The sequence below is a fragment of the Lissotriton vulgaris genome, chromosome 7, assembly GCF_964263255.1.
Source record: "Lissotriton vulgaris chromosome 7, aLisVul1.2, whole genome shotgun sequence".
NCBI lineage: Eukaryota > Metazoa > Chordata > Amphibia > Caudata > Salamandridae > Lissotriton > Lissotriton vulgaris.
In genome coordinates, this window is record NC_141695.1 from 1,332,261,767 (window position 1) to 1,332,284,098 (window position 22,332).

Consider the following 22,332-nt stretch of genomic DNA (forward strand, 5'->3'; position numbering starts at 1 on the left):
TAACTTGGGTCTCTGGGGCAGAAGGACTGTTTACACTGTATTTAACTGTACTGTGCCATACCCAATCCTTCATTTCCTTCCACAACAGATTGATGATGATGTTGTGCTGCTCATTGTCCTGGTGAATATTGTTCTTGTGTTGTGTTTGTCTTTGTCACACCTTTCCCCAAATCCCCTTTACCATCCATTCATCAAACACTCTTCCCCCGGGCTGTGTCAGTTTTTTTTTAGGTGTGTCTCAATCAACACTAAACAGATCACACACTTGGTGTACCGGATGTGGTTAAATGCAACACCAATTTCCTGCCGTATCTTCTATTACCTGAGCCAGTCGTTCCCAATCTGTGCGCAGTGGCGCCCTGGTGCACCCTCCAAACTAGCCAGGGGCACCTCGCTCCAGAGGTTTCAGATTTTTGATTTCAAGTCATAAATTAACGGTAACATCACAGAAATGTGTTATTTAGTAAAAGCATAAAACCTCTTTTTCCACCAGATGGCAGCATAGCACTCTTTATTATGAGCGCATAACTGAATGTTTCTAGTGGAGATGGGTTACTCATATTTCCTGCCTAATAAGCCAGCAACAAACATCTTCATAGCAAGAGGTCACCCGGTTGCCAATCCACAACCTGAGTGACAGTTGTCATGGTAGCAGGCTGCTATAAAACACAGGAAGGAAAAGCGATTTGTAATGAAGGTACCCTAGTACATTTAGAGCCCATTTTGAATTTGTGTAGCTGGAGCCCAAAAATCATTGTACCCGATATAAGTGGCACCCTTCAGGCTTATACAGTCTTGAAATACATTTGGAAGAGGACTTACTCCAGAACTAAGGAACACAGTGTTACTTTGAAATTAAAAAGAGAACGAAAAAACACTACCTACCCAAGCATAAAGATTATTTGCCCATCAGGGCCTGTGTACCTCCTCACCACCCACTCCAACAGTTTTCCTATGATGATGGGCCAGAGAGCGATTCATACCTACCTATGTACCTTTGTTCAATGACGAGCAGCAATAAACCTCAGTTTGTCCCTCATACCAGTGTATTACCTTAGACCTCTACATTGGCAGTTCTGACAGTGCCAGTGTCAGTTGCTTCTACTGACCCTGCAGCACTGGAGAACACATCTGAGCATCAGAAGCGCACACCCTGAGCTAAAACAAATTGAAATAGGAAGAAAGCACAACCGACCCCCAGCATCGATGGTGCTTGAGCAGCCCAGTTCCACCAATGCTGCCCAAAAATATTAATGTATTCCAGCTGCAAAACCAAGTTAGATATAGCCTTGCAGAACTGTGCCCTGATTTTGCCTTTGACTACAAGAATAAACTTACCAATAATGCTGTATTTCTGTCATAGATGGTCAGACTGCCCACAGCATAGATTTAGCTACAAAGTAACAACAAACATTTACTCTGAGGAGAACAGATTGCAATAGCTGGCTTCCTGAAGTTATAAAGTACATCTTCCTAAGGTAAATTAAGTTATTTTTCTTCTTATAAAAGAATTGACATGTATTGTGCGTGATAAATGTCCCAACTGAACTAGGCATTCCATCCCAAGGTACACTACAGGAGTACAGTACTGTTCGGCATGTCATGTGGTACATGACCCAACTTTATCCCAATTATTTTCATGGGGAAAAGTGCAAGTACTCCAGAGTACGGGCCTACATCCATCCACTTGCAAAAAATTGTCACATAATAGGGAGCTGCGCCCAACGGCCAATAAGCCAAGGGAGGAATGGGTTGTAAAGGTTTGGGAACCACAGACCTGAGCAATAGCCACACCAGCCCCATTTACCCAACCACGCATAAGTAGGAAAGTCATTCTTCAACATCTACATCATCTTTCAGGCCTTTGTTATGCATCAATAAAATTCTTATCCTTGTGTTTCAGTACATTTTGTCCTGAATTGAGTATTTCACAACTTTGGTTTTCGAAATCCTTGCTTACCATTGCTTACAATAATTTACTATTGCATATTTTGTGATATGTGGTATGTTTTGATGTCTCATGTGGTAGTAGTCTTTCTACAGCTATAATCTAAATGTTTATGTATAACCAATTAACTCTCATTTTTTCTTTCAATTTAGTTGCCTGTGATACTTTTGATTATTCCTACAGTTGGAGGTCACCTAGGTGGCAGTGGGACCTCGCTGTGATGCCTTCCCTGTTCGTGCACTACCACTACCATAAAAAAGGCACCTTGGGAAATCCTCTGGTAAGGTGTTGGAAGATTCACAGAGGGAGCAGCCGTCAGCCATCACTTCATCTATTCAGGTAAGAGAACTATGGGGGGAAGTGAACTACTTTACTTAGTACGTAACAAACTTCTACTGCAGATGAGGTATGTATTTGTTTATATATGTTTCTATAGACAAAATTGGGAATGGCAGCATACCTTCCTAACTGACATACACTATGAGAAATAGAGAAAAAAACAGGCTTTTTAAAAAGGCAGCAGTGCAAAGTAAAAGTAAAACACAAAATACAAGTATGATGTAAAAAATATTTCCCATTATTTTAACAGAAAAAATAATAGCCTCACCACCCATAAAAGGCCCACCTCTCTCCCCAAACAAATCAACCCCTACTCAACCAATGTCCAAAGACCCAACAACCCCTGTTGGAAATCTATAAACTAAAATGCATAGCTGTTCTTACTTATGGGACTGGAATTTTGAGGTATAGAGATTGCAGTAGCCTCCAGAGGGAGAAAAACTGCTTTTGCAGGTGGTTACTTAGCTTTGGCCCTTGCAGCTCACAGCACTTTATATATGATGAACTACGCCTGGCCCATGTCTCAGATTTGGTGAGACTCGCCCCTCTGATTTTATGGATATCTATTTGGAGTAACTCAGAGGCTTCCCTTAACCGTCAGATCATTGAAGATAATTGATCTCGTGACTATGGCCTAAGAACCCCATGGCTAAATGATGACTTATTGTAGACCAACTTGTTTTTTAACCGGGAATCCACTTTAAAGGGGGAATCCACAAAAATAAAAGACCTTTTGTTTTAACAAAGGCAGCACTTATAGGGAAGATGAGGATTATGAGATCTGATATGAGAGAAGTGGGTTGGTTTACAATCTAGAGTGCAAGTAGAGCCATACTTGTTTTATGTCAACAATATACAGGAGGGAGATCTATTGATGAAGTTCCGACTAGGTACAATCAGATGTCATTTGAGCTATTTCCTTGGTCAAATTGACCCCCAAAAAATGATGGTCTGTCCCTGCGATGAGCTCTCTTCCCCTAAACTTAAGCTCAATTTATATTCTTTTTGTACATTTTACAAGGCACTGAGGAAATCTTTATTACTACCGATACTTAAAAACATGGGTTTTTGTCAGTATAGAGCAGCTCTATATTTCCTGTGATTGCTCCCAAATCCCCAAGTAACCTCTTTGGTGGGCTACTTTCTGAAACATGTACTTTTTTGGCACAATTCTGTTGCCTGTTAGCTTTTTCAGCTGATTAGCATTTGCACTGATTTGGTTTTTACAACTCCCATTGCACTTCCATGTGTTTTCAACTTTTTATCAATTTCTTACTATATTTATCATGTATTTTAATCTAATTTCTCTGTTTTTAGCTAAATTTGATGATGAATGTAACCTGGCGTTTTTTACTTTGTCTCTTTGTCCTTTTATGATGATATATTTTAATAAAATTTAGGTATTTGATTGCTTGAATGTCCAAAGAAGAAAACATCAAAAACACCTGGTCCCAACTCCCTTTCCAACCTCTCCACCCACACCAACAGTCACTCTCACCAAAACAAAAAATGTAAAAAGCTCAGATGGGGGCATCATCAATTCTGGTCTCAATCAGATCTAGAATGTGCTCAATCCTCCCCAAGTGGCATTCTAAATGCCTTTCCAGAAGGTCAATTCACTGTAGAATGAGGTGCTGAATGTGCAGGGGGAACTGGCATCAGTGGCAGTTAGGGATCCTAGTAGGTGACGGTGATGTAGTGGCTGGGAGGTTGGAGGCTGTGGCTGGCTTGCTGAACTGGAGCTTGAGTCAGAGGCAGTTACTTCAGCCTCTGCCTCCTCTAGGGCAACTAGCTGCTGGTATTCTGACTGGATGGTCCCCAGCCTCTACCCTCACAGTCAGGTCCGTGGTGGACAGGAGGAGTATCTATATCAAGAGAAAAACTAAAAGAACAAAGACAAATTGTAAACAATGCTCAGAGTAAACACATGTTTAAAATTAAATGGTGGGTGGCACAGTAGCAGTAGATACTTTATGGGGGAAAATACAAATAAATTCCCTCTCATTAATGAATAAGGCATTATGCACTATGGAGTATAAGTTGATCTGATACATTAATGGAGGCATGCTAGCCAGTACGTCGGGTATTTTGCTACTCTCCGCAGTCTGCAGCTGGGCAGCTGTAGTGGACAATTATCTTACTTTCATTCCAATGGCCCTGCTCTTCTCCAAATGGCTTTCAAATTCTATCCTGACTCCAAAGAGGCAATGAATAATAAATAAGAAACTACGCCACATACATTACATATAAAGCGTGGCTATCCTGCGTGCCATAAGTAGATAGTAGGGAAAACGATGCACTGCACTACAGGGAAAGGAACGTGATGTATGGATTGTATTTGGCACGTTCGTCACAAGGTATCCTATATGCCAAACTTTAAAGTAGGTGCTTAGTCCCACTTTACTCACTGGCTTCACCCCCACCACAAATCATATCTAACAAACTAATTCCCTCTGCAGTAAGGAAAGGAAACTTGATTTACTCTGCTGCAGGGTAAGGTAGAGGGATTAGGCCGGATTGGTAGAGCTTTTGCTATAGAGAGTGGGGTGTCACTGACCATTGTCATGTGACTAAGCTTTGGCTTATTCCATCACTGTGTGAAATATATTTATGAATCACTTCTAATGGCCATAAAAATGTGGCACATGCCAAGAATGATTTTTAAATTGTTTGGTAGGCTGGGACGGAAGAACGCAGGTAAAAATAAAGGAGTGAAATACTAAGAGCAAACTGAGTGGGCAACAGGAAACACACCTTGTGTGTTCAGTTTGCAATGCATTGAAAACTTTGGAAATGCTTCATTAACTGTCAGCCAGATGATACCTCAGGGTCGGCTTGTTGCTCAAATGGGTTCACCTCTGGACAGCCTCAAATCTGTTTTTTATCTATCACAGCACACAATATTGTGATGGTCCAGCGAGGGGAGGAAAGGTTGGAAACAACAGGGAAGGAGATCTAAAGAGAAAAACAATAATATCGTCAGCACTCACTGCCACACTCGGGAACCAATAAATGCACAATTCTTCCCCAATATAAAATACATGTAACGGAAAATTACATTTGTGTTTATATGAATGTGTTGGACACGAACTGCTCTCCTTACCAATAGAAATAGAAGTTGCCTCTGCAAGGAAAGAAAATTATAACATTGATAAGACACAACTCCTTTTTCAAATATATATAGGTATCCCAACAGTGTGTCTTGACACATATATATATTATACAAACTGCAACAGTTATACCCACTATAAACAAGCATACACCATACTTCGCAGGAAAAGAGCATGACACTGCACTCTATGAAACACCCCCTGTTAAATGGCAAACATGAAAACATGAAAATTCTTCTTCTTTCCTTAAGCCTCGCACACCTCTATCAGCACAAACATAAGGCAAAAGTAATATACTCTTCTATGGACAAACCGCTATTGGATTCTTCATAGGATGTGCATGAAATACCTACTGTTTAATCAATTTATGTATTTTTTCAAAGTAGATTATGTTCCTCCAATTATCATAACACCTGAAAGATAAGGTACTTTCTTGAGATGATATCAGTTAAAGTATAATACTCATAGAAGCCCAAGAACTGGCAACAGAGAGGTATCTGCAGTGCTACTTAATAACAAAATGGAACAATTCATAGCATTTCAGCCAAAACACGGAAGACTCCTCCCACAGAAATCGTGCAGAGAAAGAGGATACTAGAGTCACAAGGACACAAATAAGCAAGCTGCAGAGGCAATATAAAATTGTGTCCCCAACAGTCCTGGACATACAAGAAAACTGGCAGACACTGTTTGATGCCGAAGCATCCTTCCCACACCAGTTTTGCTTATAAAAATAATACCAGCAGCACAACACACTTAAATCTTGAATAATCTGCATCACGTTGTGGGCTGCAGGGCTTTTTATATCCCAACCCTTTCTTTTCTGGAATTGGATCTTGTAATAGGCAAGTGCAAAGCCTCTTGAGACATGTAGTTTCCTGACAGCTACCACTTCCTTAATGATTGCAATACTGCTGCACATTATTGTATTGTTCTTTCCACCTGATTCTTTATTTGTCTCTCCGTTTCTGGTGAAACCGTGGCAGCATTCAGGATACTGATAACATTAGATGTGACATTAACTGAAGGAGATGCACATTGCACAGCCAACATTGCTGTCATGAATTGAACCATACTGCACTTAGGTCATGATGTTGGGTAGGATAAATATCTGCTTCGCTTAACAAATACAATGAATCAAAAGAGTAGACCAGAAAGAAAAATACCCCCTGTTTGAACCATAGCTTTGATAATCATAAAGCCAAGTAAGTGAAGTAGGTGAGAAGCATGCCCCTCTCCAAAAGAGCTCCCTTGTTTAATAATGTAAGCATCTATTAATTTAGCCTTTCATTCTTCTATATTTACCCATACTCACAATGGTTTAAGCTTTACTTTCTCACCCAGTCTTTTCAATCCATATCCATCCATTCAGTATCCAACCTCTCTTTCAACCATATGTTCACCCATTCATCCATTTACCCAATACCCACCCATGCATCCTTTTACCCACCAACACATCCTTTCAGGCACATACCATTTTACCCGTCCTTTCTTTTAAACTTTGGTTCTTTCCCGTTTCCATCAAGCCATCATTTTAACGTTCATCATGTGAGCTTTTGCGGAGTTGCAGATGGAAGAGGCCATAAGATTTAAACCACGGTTATAGCAGCTGGTTCACGATCATGAGCCACAAAGACGCCCTGTAGCTAGTGAGTAAAACAGTAACTGTCAATAAGCAAGTAATGTGACTTTCCACTGCCCGTCCCGGCCACAGCTACTCCCCCTCTAACCGACTCTTCTCTTGCATTGGAACTTGAGCCAGCACTGGTGGTGGTCTATCTGTCTAGAAAAAAAATCGCATATTTTTTAGATGCCAGATACGCCTCCACTGCATTTACAACCACAATACACGACTACAGGTCAATTAGAAGTATCTTCTATCAAAAATATTGGTCTGGGCAGAGCTATAGCCTATGATGATGACTCTGAGTCATTGAAGCGCAATGAAGGGGTGGAGCAATGGTCAATGCAAGACATATGGTGTTGGTCGGCAAATGCAATGGAACCTCATACTTTCTAGCCATGCTGCATTGTCTGTTACACCGCAGACCGTGATTTGGCCCACAGCGCTGCCGCTTCTTCCTCGTGGACTGCGATATGGCCCACTGCACCTCGCTCTTTTCTTTGGGTTTGTCACGGTGTTGCACGGTGGCCTGCTGTTGCCATTTTGGCATCGGGGTGCGTCGTGCGGTGCCTGCTCTCTTTCTGTGTTGGGCACACCACATACCTACACGGCGCCCCGTTATCTGACAAATTGCATGACAATAATGCAGCTCAGGTTTCGGTACTGCAGCTTCCTATTTTTACATGTTGCTGCACTATATTGTTACCTTTCTTTCACTGGATATATATTTCTTTCTTCATTTCTTCTTTTTCTTCTTGCGTTCCAATGATTCCATAGTCTTCTTCCCAGAAGGCCTTGGGGAGTATCTACTCTACCAATTCAAGATGGCAATTTTCCTATTCTTTCCACTATCCGTTTCCTTATCCAAGAGGGTGGTTACTTACTTCTTGTTTGGTCACTTCCTGTTCCTGTTTGGTCACTGTCTGTTTGGTCACTTCCTGTTCAAGTTTGGTCACTTCCTATTCATGAGTATTTAAAAGGCTGAATCCTTCATTTCCTTGTGTTGCAACACTCTTTGCTCCTGCTGGTGTGTCCATGCTCCTGTTGGTATCCTGTGTTCCTGTCTAGTGTATCTGTGATTCCTTCTGGTATACCATGTTCCTTATTATAGTCTTCTATTCCGGTTTGGATTCCTTGCCTTCTAAATCTCTCTTAACTGGTAGCTTCCATCAGAGGATTTCCCCTACAGGGTTTTTTCCTCTTGGTACTCCTTTTGAAAGGGATGGTCTTCTTGGGCCTTTCTCCATGTCGTCAGCACCATGGCTACCAGACGGGGTCACCCTTACCTCAGACAGACCAGAACCCTTAAGAACCGAAGTCAAGGATCCCTCCAACATGCCGGAACCGGTAAGAACACTACAAGTCATGACACTGCATTAATTATGCAGCAGAACATTGAGGAGGGGGAGGGTGGTCAATGACCATGACCCCTCTCTCATTAGATTATAGAGCATGACTAAGAAAAAGCAAGCCTTCTCAATGACATGCGTGGTGAATATTGAATGAATGAATTAATGATTACGTATTTATATAGCGCATGGCTACCCAATGGCATCCCAGCGCATTAACAACTCAGTCATTCCTCCACAGGTCAGGGATAAAGGTAGGTCTTTAACAGCTATCCTGAACCTCAAATGGTTAGGTTCCAATCGGATGGCGTCGGGAAGTTGGTTCCAAAGTTTTGAAGCATGTAGGGAAAAACATCTGCCAGCCACACGTGTAAGTTTAATCCTAGAAACAGTCAGAAGTTTCTTGTTATTAGATCTTAAAATGGAGAATCCATCAGTAATAATGTTGCAAGAGACCCATATCCCACTGGTAAAATTGAATGATTTTTGTATGTTTAAGATGTGGGCCTCTTTTCGGGGGTTCTCATCCTCTACAGTATCACAGAAAGGAGTCGCTCTCTTTCTTAATCGGAATTTGGATGTAGAAATTATTCAGTCAGATGGGGGCGGAGTAGGTCGATGGTGTTGGGTGACTTGCTTAGTCAAGAATAGACAGAGACCAATTACGTTTGTTTGTTTCTTTGCCCCAGTGGATGATAATCCTCAGGATTATGAAGATTTGTTTCAATCATTATTTATGGTGAGAGGGGATATCATTATTGGGGGGGGGGATTTTAATATTCTTATGGATACAAAGTTAGACATTACCACGGTCTCCAGAAAACAGCTCAAACCCAAATCATACAGGTCCATCATTAACAACATGACCACTCTGGATTTATGCGACCCATGGTGACTACAAAATCCACAAAAAAAAGATTTTACCTGTTGGTCGGGCAGGTTCAAATCATCCTCTCGCATTGATTTTTTTCTGGCCTCCAGGCAACTAGCATTTTTCTATCAGAAAATTTGCTATAATGGTTTTTCCGATCAAGCGTTGCTAGTTAGTGTGTTTGCGTTAGGTGAAGATACTAGAGTCCCTAAGAGATGGGTATTCAATAAGGCCCACCTCTTAGACACGGATTGGGTTACCTTACTCAAATCAGAGCTAAATTATTTTATTGCTCGTAATTCTGGCAAGGCCCGCTGCATATTATATGGGACTCTTTGAAAGCATTCATTCGTGGGATCGTGATTAGTAAGGACGCAGCTGAGTGGTCCGTTATTAGGGAATCTAGAAACTTACTGCAACAGAAAATTCAGACTTTAACTCAGCAACGTCTTTCTAATCCTTCAAATCAGGTCCAAAGTCAATTAAATGAAGCAAAACGTGAACTTAGTTCAAACTACTTTATACAAAGTGAAGAAGCCTTTCGTAGACATTCACAAAAAATCTACGAGGAAAGCAACTTTACTGGTAAACTTTTAGCCTGGCAGGTGAAAGAGCAAGCCGCTGCAAATCAGATCCGGTCTTTAAAATGTCCTAATACACATAGGGAGGTATCACAGTTGACAGCAATAGGCTCGATTATGTTTACGCATTACCAACAGATTTATAGTCAACAGCAAGATATAGATCCCCTAAAGCTCTCTAATTTCTTGGAAAGATACGAGATGGCCCAACTTCCACACGTAGATCAAAATGTGTACTTTCTAAAGCAGAATTAGAATTGGTGGTCAAGGAGTTACCGATCGGTAAAGCATGTGGCCCGGATGGGTTTCCTGCTGAATTCTTTAAGGTTTTTTTTCTGCTTTTTCTGATTTGTTACTACAATTATTGAACTCTATGATGGCATGGGGGCAAGCTCCAGACTCTTTCCATGAAGGCACTGTTGTGAGCTTTCTGAAGAAGGGTAAAAATTCGAAAGACCCTAACTCATACAGACCTATCACACTTCTGAACACGGATTATAAAATCACTGCCAAATTATTATCAATTCGTTTCAACACTATTGCGGCAGGTCTAATTCATCCCGATCAGAATGGTTTTATTGCTGGTCGTCGAATAGGCACTAACACACATTTTTTGGTGGTGGCTTTAGATTTTTTCAGACAAAGAGCATTCCGGCATTAGTTTTATTTTTAGATGCAGAAAAAGCTTTTGATTTGGTAGTTTGGACAACCCTTTTCACTATTTTAGAGCACTTTGGAATTCCCTCACAAATCATTAGTTTAATCCGAAATTTATATTCTGGTGCTAAAGCCAATATAATCATTAACTCTGTTTGGGTGGGTTCAGTTGCAGTCAAACGTGGCCCTAGGCAAATCTGCCCCCTTTCACCTATTCTTTTTCCTTTTTTTATTGAGCCACTTGCTGTTGCAATTCGTACTGCGGTGAATGTTGCCCCCCCGATTAGTTCTATGGCCAAAATCAAAATTTACGCGGACGATATCATGTTATTGATTAAACCAGATATTCAATCTGAGACCCAATTGTTACAAATTTTTGAAGAATTTGAAACCCTAGGTGGGTATAGGATTAATAAAAAAAAGACTGAGATTTTGGTTTGTGGAGGTTCAGACCCAGAATTACACCCAGACTTAGTCATATGTATTAACTCAAGACCTAAGCGGTACTTAGGGGTGTTTTTTTCTGCTTCAGTTCTAGAGTTATATTCACTCAATTTTGATCCTCTGGTTCAGAGGATTTGTTCTATGTTTGCGAAATGGAATTCGTTGCCATTATCAATCTTGGGTCGTGTGGCCCTGATTAAAATGTCAGTACTTCCGCTCATTAATTTTTTATTCTCAACCATTCCTTGTTTTTTGCCTGGCATGTTTTTTTCAAGAATAGAATCTCTGTTTTCTGGTTTTATATGGGGGAAAAAGACGCCTCGTATAGCAATAGGGACACTTTATGTAGATTCAGAACAGGGCGGTCTTTCGTTACCCAATATCAAAGACTATTACAATGCATACTTCGCACAATATTTGAATAGATTTAAAAGTGAAATACAGGGTCCGGAACTATTTATTAATTACTTTTTTGACCAATTTGTTCTGAGGCACAAATCCCTTCTCCTCTTCAAGTTCCTAAATCTCCGAAACTCGTCAGATACAAGATAATGAATTGGTTTTTCAAAAGACGGGATGCCATGCTCAAAATATATTCTCTTCAACAGTTTGATTTATTGACTCCTTTACCTTATGTTTTTGCTTATATAGGGATTAAAATTAAGCCAAAAGTTGTATTGAACTGGTACCGTGCGGGCTTCAATACATTATCAGATTTTTTAAAAGAGGGATCATGGCTCAACCAGGGAGAGATGTCACGTCTAACGCAGGGAAATTTTTTGTTATTAGGATCCTATAATTCGATTTATAAAAGTTTGATACAAATTGATTTTAGGCATATTAGTACGCCCCCTTAGCTATGGTATGATCTATTTTCAATAGTGTTGACTAGGAAACCAGGGGATTGGAAACGGTGCCTAGCACAAAGTATCGAATTGGATCTGAGCTCTAAAGCATTTAAAAAGTGGCAGGATCAGGAAAACTATTGTATGTCCCCTAACACCTGGAAGACCATAATTCTTCAAACGTACTATAAGATCAGTATTTGTTACAACGTTAAATTAATATTGTTTGGTTATGCTGCCGATCTTGAATTTGGAGACCAGCTGGTTAAATTGGTGTATATCATGAGGGCTGTTGGTAGATCCTTGATACTTCAGAAATGGCAGTCAACTGAGGTTCCTGTGTTTATGGCATGGCTGCAAAAAATGAAGAAAGTTAGGAAGAATGAACTTTTGTATGCACAAAGAGTAGGAGGGACAAGAAAGTTTGAGAACATTTTGAGCTCTTTTTTTGCTTGAGTATGGCCCAATGTATTTTCTTTTCGTATGCTTTTGCTATGTCTGTGGTTTATGATATTATGTTTGCTCTTACTTTATCGGTTGTTTTTGTACCTTCTGTGACTATGACCTTATGAACTTCAATAAAAAAAGTATTAAAAAAAAATAGTGGACAGAGGTAAAAGTTATGGAAATAATAATAATACATAATGGGACATACTGGGTTTAGCAGAGCCCTCAGCAGCGGAACTATTGGTTGGCACCTCTTCAACAGCTCCTCCTGGAACCGCCGCCGTACTGCCACTCTTCTTGCCCTTAAGAGCTGGTGTTAGAAATAAAGATTAAAAAAAATAGATTAGTGTAACAGTTAATCTCCACAAAATGATTATGACAGGCAAACACAGTAATATTGCATTTCTTTCATCCAGATCACCTATAGTGCTAGTATCAATACTATCGACTATCATCAAGTTGGACTTTCTAATCCTAAAATCCCTATTCCAAATTTCCTTAACAAAAACTACATTTGAAACTAATGCATTGCAATGAACGATCGTTGATTCTATTTTCATTTCTCATACCCCTTGATGGGCCAACTCAGTCTCCCATTTTTGCAATGTAGACATGCATACTACGCATCACTGTGAGATTGCTTGGGATTGTGCGGACTATATAAAGAAAAGTCACAGAGAAGGATAACAAACTGATATCACTAGTTCACTATGGTAGCAAGAGAACAGAGTAGTCTGCAATGGCTTCTTAAATAAAATCGGTCAAAGCGAGCGCCAACAAGTACTATTAGGTAGCGACAAGCACCCGCCTAGCTCAAACTGGATCTCATAATATTCCTAACGTAAACTAAACATAACTTACCTCAGTTTTTAGCATTGTAGAACACAAATACAACAAATAATTACTCACTGGGTCCTGCAATCTCGACACCTACCAATTACTGCTCCCAGTCCAGGATATCCACCCAACTTTTCATCAGCTGCTGCTGGGTGCGTTTCCTGGTTGGAGCGGTGAACACACTCCCCCACTGCAGCTGATGCTCCAGCAGGGGGTACCCATGCCAGGACCTGCTGCCAGCATGGCAGGGAGGTGGGGCTGCATGAAAGAAATGAGTGCTGCCACCTCACAAAAGTTTTTGCGGGGCAGCAACCCTTGGCGGCGCCGCCATCCACAAGGAAGGTGGCTGGTGCTGGCTGTTCAGTGGGGGCTTGACACCAGCTCCGCTGGTTGCCCTGCTCTGCCATTGCATTGGGTGGGGGAGAGAAAGTAAAACAGGAAAAGGAAGGAAGAAATACAGAATTAGGTGGGAAAAAAGTACAAAGTCACGAAAAAAACACAAAAAAGGAAAACATTTAAAATACACAGGCACAAAAACACACACTAACACAATAAATAACAAGCATTGGCATAGCCAATAGGTCTCGCCTTTGGGACCTTGTGTATTTAGCCTGAACTTCTGGCTATGTTGTAGAGCATTGTGGCTGCTGTGCATCATGTTGAAAAGTTATAATAAAAGTGTTAAGCATTTTTTTTACCTTTATACAAACCAAGACAACAGTATATACAACTGAACAACCTGATAAAAAACAAATGTTAACATAAAGAAAGTCTCACTTGCACTGCTGGCAACTTCTTCCTAGCCTGTTGTCATGCATGTTTGTTTTCATTTTTTTTGTTATGGGGGAGCGGGACATGAATAATGGGGGAGTGAAGGTTGTAAAACAGTCATTTAATTCGAACACGAGCAGCGGACGGACACTAGGGGAGAATCAACAGATGCCAGATACTGAGGGCAGACTGTGATGCTTAGGTGATGTTTAGGTGCTGCTTAGGTGATGGTTAGGTGGTGCGCAGCTGCAAAATGGTGGTGGTGAGTGATGTTTGGTGCTCAGGTGGAGCCACAATGTGAACATCACAAAATATTGAGTAAAAAATATCGACTTACATAAATATCGACTTCAAAATATGGAATGGACAAAATATAGAATGGACAGAATATAGTCAACAAAAATATCGAATTTAAGGTAAGTAAAGAAATATCGATTTTTATAAATATAGAAAGTCAAAATATCGAAGTATATAATATAGGTTATTAAAATATATCGAATTTTTAATAATATTGAATTTTAAGTGTTTTGTATGTTAGTGTATGTGTGAAAAGTGTATATTTTTTTTGTAATTTATTTTAAGTAATGAATTTGATGTTATTTAATTTTTGCATAATTTAATTCTGTAGTGGGTTGTGGGTTTATAGGGGAATAGGGTGGGTAGTAATTTAATTATATTAAAAAAAAAATTTTTTTTAGAAATGAATAATTATTTTTAATTTCATTTTGCGTTTTAGTTATGTAGCGGGTTGTGGATTTATAAGGGAATAGGGTGGGAAGTAATTTAATTGTAATTAATTAATTAAATATTTTTATTTATTTATTGGTATTTATTTCGAATTAATTGTTCATTAATTTTAATTGGTAATTAATTCATTTTTCATTGGTAATTCATTTTTATTAATTGATTCATTGATAATTATGTTAATTTTATTAATTTATTTTCCGTAGCGGGTTGTGGGTTTATAGGGGAATAGGGTGGGAAGTTACTTAATTGTAATTAATTAAATATTTTAATTTATTTATTGGTATTTATTTTGAATTATTTGGTAATTGATTTGTATTAATAGTTAATGAATTTTAATAATTAATATTTATTTGTTTTTTTAAATTGATTACTTATTATATTATATTAAATTGGTAATTACTTTTAATACATTTTTATTGGTATTGATATTTAATTTATTTTCATTATTATATTAAATATTTACTTTTCCTACTGTTAAGCTCACTAGAGTGGGAATAGTAATTTTTAACCCTACGCTATCCAACATTTCCCTACTGTTGCACTCTCTGGAGTGGGAATAGTAATTTTTACCCCTACGCTATCCAACGCTTTCCCTACTGTTGCACTCTCTGGAGTGGGAATAGTAATTTTTACCCTCCCGCTATCCAACCAATGCTTTCCCTACTGTTGCACTCACTGGAGTGGAAATAGTAATTTTTACCCCTACGCTATCCAACGCTTTCCCTACTGTTGCACTCTCTGGAGTGGGAATAGTAATTTTTACCCCTACGCTATCCAACGCTTTCCCTACTGTTGCACTCACTGGAGTGGGATTAGTCATTTTTACCCCTACGCTATCCAACGCTTTTCCTACTGTTGCACTCTCTGGAGTGGGAATAGTAATCTTTACCCCTGCGCTATCCAACGCTTTCCCTACTGTTGCACTCATTGGAGTGGGAATAGTAATTTTTACCCCTGCGCTATCCAACGCTTTCCCTACTGTTGCACTCTCTGGAGTGGGAATATTAATTTTTACCCCTACGCTATCCAACGCTTTCCTTACTGTTGCACTCACTGGAGTGGGAATAGTAATTTTTACCCCTACGTTATCCAACGCTTTCCCTACTGTTGCACTCTTTGGAGTGAGAATAGTAATTTTTACCCCTACGCTATCCAGCGCTTTTCCTACTGTTGCACTCACTGGAGTGGGAATAGTAATTTTTTACCCCTACGCTATTCAACGCTTTCCCTACTGTTGCACTCTCTGGAGTGGGAATAGTAATTTTTACCCTCCCGCTATCCAACCAATGCTTTCCCTACTGTTGCACTCACTGGAGTGGGAATAGTAATTTTTACCCCTACGCTATCCAACGCTTTCACTACTGTTGCACTCTCTGGAGTGGGAATAGTACTTTTTACCCTCCCGCTATTCAACGCTTTCCCTACTGTTGCACTCTCTGGAGTGGGAATAGTAATTTTTACCCCTACGCTATCCAACGCTTACCCTACTGTTGCACTCACTGGAGTGGGATTAGTAATTTTTACCCCTACGCTATCCAGCGCTTTTCCTACTGTTGCACTCTCTGGAGTGGGAATAGTAATTTTTACCCCAACGCTATCCAAAGCTTTCCCTACTGTTGCACTCATTGGAGTTGGAATAGTAATTTTTACCCCTACGCTATCCAACGCTTTCGTATTGTTGCACTCTCTGGAGTGGGAATATAAATTTTTACCCCTACGCTATCCAACGCTTTCCCTACTGTTGCACTCACTGGAGTGGGAATAGTAATTTTTACCCCTACGCTATCCAACGCTTTCCCTACTGTTGCACTCTTTGGAGTGAGAATAGTAATTTTTACCCTCCCGCTATCTTACGGTAAAAGTATTGTATGTTTTTTATTAATATTATGTTAATATATATATATATGTTTAAAAAAATAAAATTGTATGTTTTTTGTATAGCTTAAATTATTTATATTATAATTTTAAGGTTATTTAAGTATTTTAAGTATGTTTTAGTTCAATATTTTTAATATTTCATTTAATTTAAATTACTTTTAAGACATTTACAAAAATTCGATATTTTAACTAACTATATTATTTTAAACAATATTTTTGATTCAATATTTTTGTACTTACCTGTTTGTAGATAGGAATTTGATATTTTTGTATTCAATATTTTATCCTCGATATTTTTGTAAGTCTATATTTTTTAAATAGATATTATTTCAGTGATCCGCCACAATATGCGTGGATTGGAGGTACGTTGTGGATTGGAGGTACGTTGTGGATCGTGGAGTTGTCGAGTTGAAATATGTTGTTTGATGTATGATTAAGTGGTGTGTATTGGAAATGTTTGGAGTTGAATTATGTGGCCTGGAACTGTCGTGTTGAGTGAAATTATGCTTAGTGAAATTGTGTCGTGGTGTGGAGTGCATTTATGTTGATTGGTTGTATGTGGCATACAGTACATTTATGTGGAGTGTATTTATGTTGCATTGAGTAGAATGCAATTATTGGCGTGTAATTATGTGGAACTGAGTGGTATTATGTGGGGATATTTATGTTGCATTGAGTGGAGTGTAATTATGTGGTGTGTAATTATGTGACACTGAGTGGTATTATGTGCAGTGTTTACGTTGCATTCAGTAGAATTATTATGTGGCACTGAATGGCATCAATTGGAGTGTTTTTATGTTGCATTGATTAGCATTGCCAAATACCCTTGGTTGTACAGAAGGCCTTCACTGGCTGGTCCGCAGTGTGTATGTTCAGCTAGCCACGGGGCTGCAAGCGGCTAGCTTGTGTTTAGAAGAGGTGGTCCTTCTCTGCCCCTTGGCATGAAGGATACAACTCATCTTCTTTACTCATATACTCATTAGGACTTCTTACACTGCACTGGCTGTAAAGGCTTGCAGTGGGGTGGGGGCTTGTGAAGCTTGTGTGCTCTTATGCAAACCTCCAGCCTGTTAATGGACCCTTGTCTGACTTCCCTTTTAAGTTTGTGAGGTTTGATTCTGTGGAGCAAGGTTTCCAGAGCAAGGACTGGAAGTGGGGGGCCCTCTCCTGTGGGGGCCTCTTCACAATGTCACGCAAAGGGTGAGATGTGCTACGGAAGATCTTCTGGTGGATCCCCACCGAGACCAGGAAGACCGTCACCCAGGCCCTCGTCACTAGCCGACTGGACTACGGCAACGCCCTCTACGCCGGTACCACCGCCAAGCTCCAGAAGAGACTCCATCGGATCCAGAACGCCTCAGCCAGACTCATCCTCGACATCCCACGAACCAGCCACATCTCCGGACATCTGAGAGACCTTCACTGGCTCCCGTCAACAAAAGAATCACCTTCCGCCTCCTCACCCACGCACACAAAGCCCTACACGACCAAGGCCCGAGCTACCTCAACAGCCGGATCAACTTCTACGCTCCCAAACGCCACCTCCGATCAGCCAACCACGCCCTCGCCGCCGTCCCCCGCATCCGAAGAGCGACTACAGGAGGAAGGTCCTTCTCCTACCTGGCCGCCAAGACCTGGAACTCCCTCCCGACCGACCTGCCCCTGACCCAAGACCACCTCTCCTTCAGGAAGAAGCTGAAGACCTGGCTGTTCGAGAAGCAGCGGCACCCCCCTCCCCCAAGCGCCTTGAGACCCTACGGGTATGTAGCGCGCTCTATAAGTGTCATTGATTGATTGATTGATTGATGTGAGAGTTTGTGGTTCCTACTGGAGTGAGTCTTGTCTCTTATCTCCTGCCCTTATCTTTCGCTTTGTAGTTCTTCCCAGCGTCTGGCCTTGCATCAGCACCAGCCACTTGGCCCACTCCCCGGCTCCTTCAGCAGCAAAATTCATTTTTATTTCAGACTTCGCCACTCTGAAATGGAAATAAAGACAGCAAGGCGGCCACATTAGATGAGATCTCTTTCGGCATCATATCACAGAGCAGAAATTACATCTTGGGGTTGAATAGGAAAAGCATAACATTAAAAGACATATCTGAGGCACTAGATGGCGCAGGACGCCGGCTAGAAATGTGAGGGAGAAAGAAAGTGAAATTTATTATTTACTTTTGATTTTCTTTCCAATTCTCTCGGTTAAAAAACCCTTTTATTTTATTTTGCGGTGCTTAATGTATTTGTGGCCCGCGGACCAACCCCTGGGAAGTACCGCAGAGCTGCACAGAGCATAGAATAGGCATATAAGCAATAACGCATCCCTGGCTTGGCAAACAGGCCAAGATGGCTGCTGCATGAAAGGTGGGTGGGCGCACTGGCCGCCTTTTGTCCTCCTAGTGGAAGGATGTGTTGATTATATGTCCTGAAGAGGTACAAAGTCATGGGCGAAACTGAGAATGTATCTTTACTGTATTTTGTTTGGAACGATTTGGCCAGGGAAATAATGGCTCAGAATTTTGCACTTTTCATCCTTGGCAAGGTTTTGATTGGGTATTCAGTTTTTTGTTTTTTACAGCCAGAGCTTTGTAGCTTATGCAAAAGGATCGCAGAATGTGTGTTTCGAACCGCAGACCTGGCATGAAGTGGTCTGATGAACACTGGCTCCACGAGCGTCCATTGCAGAGGTTTTTTTCTTATATATAGCACAAACTTGACTCGCGCTATATATAAAACATACATAGCCAGTTACGTTACATGAGGACACACATTCATTTTTGTTAGGCACGGGGAGATTAAGTGATTTCCCAGAATCACAGGATGTTTAGCGCCGTTACTGAGACTCGAACCCATTATGCCACTATCGGCCCACTCAACAGCCCTCGCGGCCTACCACCTGATAGGCCAACTTGCATTGTGGCCTTAACCAATCGTTGCTTAGCGGTTGTGGTGAGGGGATAGCCACTCCCACTTCCGGTGAAATATCGGTCCACCCTCTTGCTCATGCCCCCCCCTACGAGGGGCGGAGCGTTCAAGCGACCCCCGGTTGTACAGGTTTCCAACCGCCCGTAGAATAGACGTGGTGCCGTCGCACCCCAGGGCCCACCGCACAGACTTCTGGGGATATTAGGCCTCAGCACCCTTTGTGCTCCTAAAGAGGGTACCCCTGAGTACCTTTCCGCCTCTGGATCGCCCTGTAACTCCGCCACAACCCTGGGTGTGGCGACCGTTGCAGCCAGGGTCCCCCACCAAGGCCGGCATTCCTACTTACATCCTGCTATTTCTAGGGCCTCTCCCCTAACCAGCAGGAACAGGTCCATGCTTATACTGGGCAGAAGTACCCCATTGTCCTCCAAACACCCCTAGCGTTTGGCGTGTAGTCCCCCAAGTCTAATGACACCCAGTCTCCTCTGCCCATTGAATTTACGCATGGTGCAGAGGAACTTCCTGCGCGCTGGCTCCAAAGCCTCCCCTGCCGAGCGCCTTGCCTACAGAGCCGGGAGAGATTTCCGACCACTGAATTTTACCTGTACCCCACTGGTGGCTAATTCCCACTGTATGTTCTTTGTGGTCTTCTTTTCTGGTGCAATATTATGCCACAATGACCAGACAATTTCATAGTTATCAAATTATCCCTGGTGCACACAGCAAGGTGTCACAACAGGTTTGAGGGAATAAGTGTATTGTGCCCGTCATTAGGCACTGCAACATTTCGTGAAGTGTCAACCTACACAGCCTACCCTGCTTGCTGAACCTTCGACTGGTCACAGATGCCCGGACCCTGCTATCCGCTTGTGACCCTTGATACTTACACCAGTAATGGTGTCAAACTACAAGATTGTGTGTCAAAAGTTTCCCTTTGGTCTTTATGGTGGATCCGCTGGCACCCTTCTGAGATCGTGTAAATTCTGTGACACGCACTTCAGTCCTATAATGCCCTTGCCCATCCCTCAAAGACACCTACAGCCTGTTGCCCACCGCAGCTCAGGCAAGGGGTTTTGGCCCAGTACATCCAGTCTGTGTTTCTAACATTATCACCTCTACAGGCTTCATCTCTTGTGATTGGCTATCCCTGCCTAGCAAGGCCTGTCAGAGGCCAATCCCCCCCCCTTTGGTGACAATCTTGCCATGGAGTATGTGCCCTAAGCATGGGTGTCCTCGCATACTTGCCGTGAAACAAGAGGGGAAACCCACAAACGAATACTTGCCCGTTTTTGAGCAGTTGTAACGGCCAACAATCCTTCTTCAATCATTTTTGCCAAATTACGCTCTGCCCCCATGCTCCCCTCAGCATATTGCACCCAAACCCACAAAATAGCTGGCTGCTTCTGCAAAAGCCTGGCTATAGGACAGGACGTATTGTCTGTCTTGGATGATCTTGAGGATCCATCTCTTGGTGCATGCTTGCAACCCTTAACATATTACATTAGTTGGACCGCCCACTGTCTGGCCGTAACTTCTCCGTCATGAGTATAAGGCCAGTTTGAGTTTTGCTTAGGCAATGTCCCTTCTAACACTGTGTACAGTATCTCCTCGTGTTTATCACTTGTACTATTCGTCCTCCTTTGCCTGGCACTCGTTGGACCATATGAAGCTTGTAACAAGCACCCTGTACAACTGTATATACATGTTGTGCAACTAGGGGAACTGTTACTTCAGCACTCGTACTTCCTGGCGTGTGAAAACTGCAAAATTAAACCTTACTTTAGTACCTGAATAACCATCAAATAAAATACTGTATAGGTGAAAGCTTACCAGTGGACTTAGCCAAGGGTCCTCCACTGCGTGTCAACCCAAGTTGTTGAATTTTCTGACTGTTAGAATTTGCCTGCCCACATCCGGACCCTTCAAGTAAAATAAGTGAAACAATTGCCTACATGGCCATAAATGCACCAACCTGTGTCCAGAGAAATAGACAAGTTAGAGTCTTTATTGGATCAGTCAGACCCGGAGCAGAGCCTGACTAGAAGGTCCTAGTGGGGTCAGACTGGATGAGGTATGTGTGGCTAAATCAGGCACAAAATTCTGTGCAAATTGATCCCGCATCACCATAGTCCCAATGGGCATGAGCATAAGAAACTGGTGATGCTGTGATGCAACTTATGTGAATGTCTCAGCGTGGGCCAGAATGTCGCACTTACGGAAGTCCAGACTTGACAATCCCGTTGCCCCTGACCACCTGGACAGGCCCTCTCCCCAGCTGTGTGCAAACCTTATAGTGTGTCACAAGTTTTGACCTTCAGATAACTTCTGGAAAAGACCCCTAGGCACCCCCTAATGATTACCATACCAGTCTTCAGCCAATCTACCCGTGTGGTTATCCCTTCTGTCATCTATGAGTTGAGGTCAGTAGTTGAATAAAGTAATTGAGCACAACTGAGCTGAAGTGTAAGGATGTCATGGTACTTGCACAACCGCTACACTTAACACTCCTACTACTTCTCCCCTACAAGAAGTCTGAACCGAGTTGCCACCTTGCCCCCCAAGAGCACTTAACCAGGAACAGCATTCAGGCTCCTGGCCCGGAGCATGCCCTGGCAATTCCTGCTTCCGTTCCCACCTGTCCTTCTCAGAGTCGTGCCTGTGTACTTGATCCGACTGTCCTGAAATTAGAAAAAGGTTACACTCCAATCCTGGACTTGCTAACCCAGATCCCCACACACTGGCCCCAGTGTGTTCTTCCCCTGTACCTACTCCAAGCCCTGGCAGGCAGGTCTGCTAGGCGTGGTTTGACCATTATAGAATGAAACCCGTGCATTTCTGGAAGAAGGAAAAAATCCATGAAAAGAGCCCCTAACGAGCATTGACCAGTAAGCCTATTGCTAACTTGATCGCCGGGATCAGAGCCCCTTACTTGCGCACCAGTTGCTGTACAAAAGAACACATTCCAT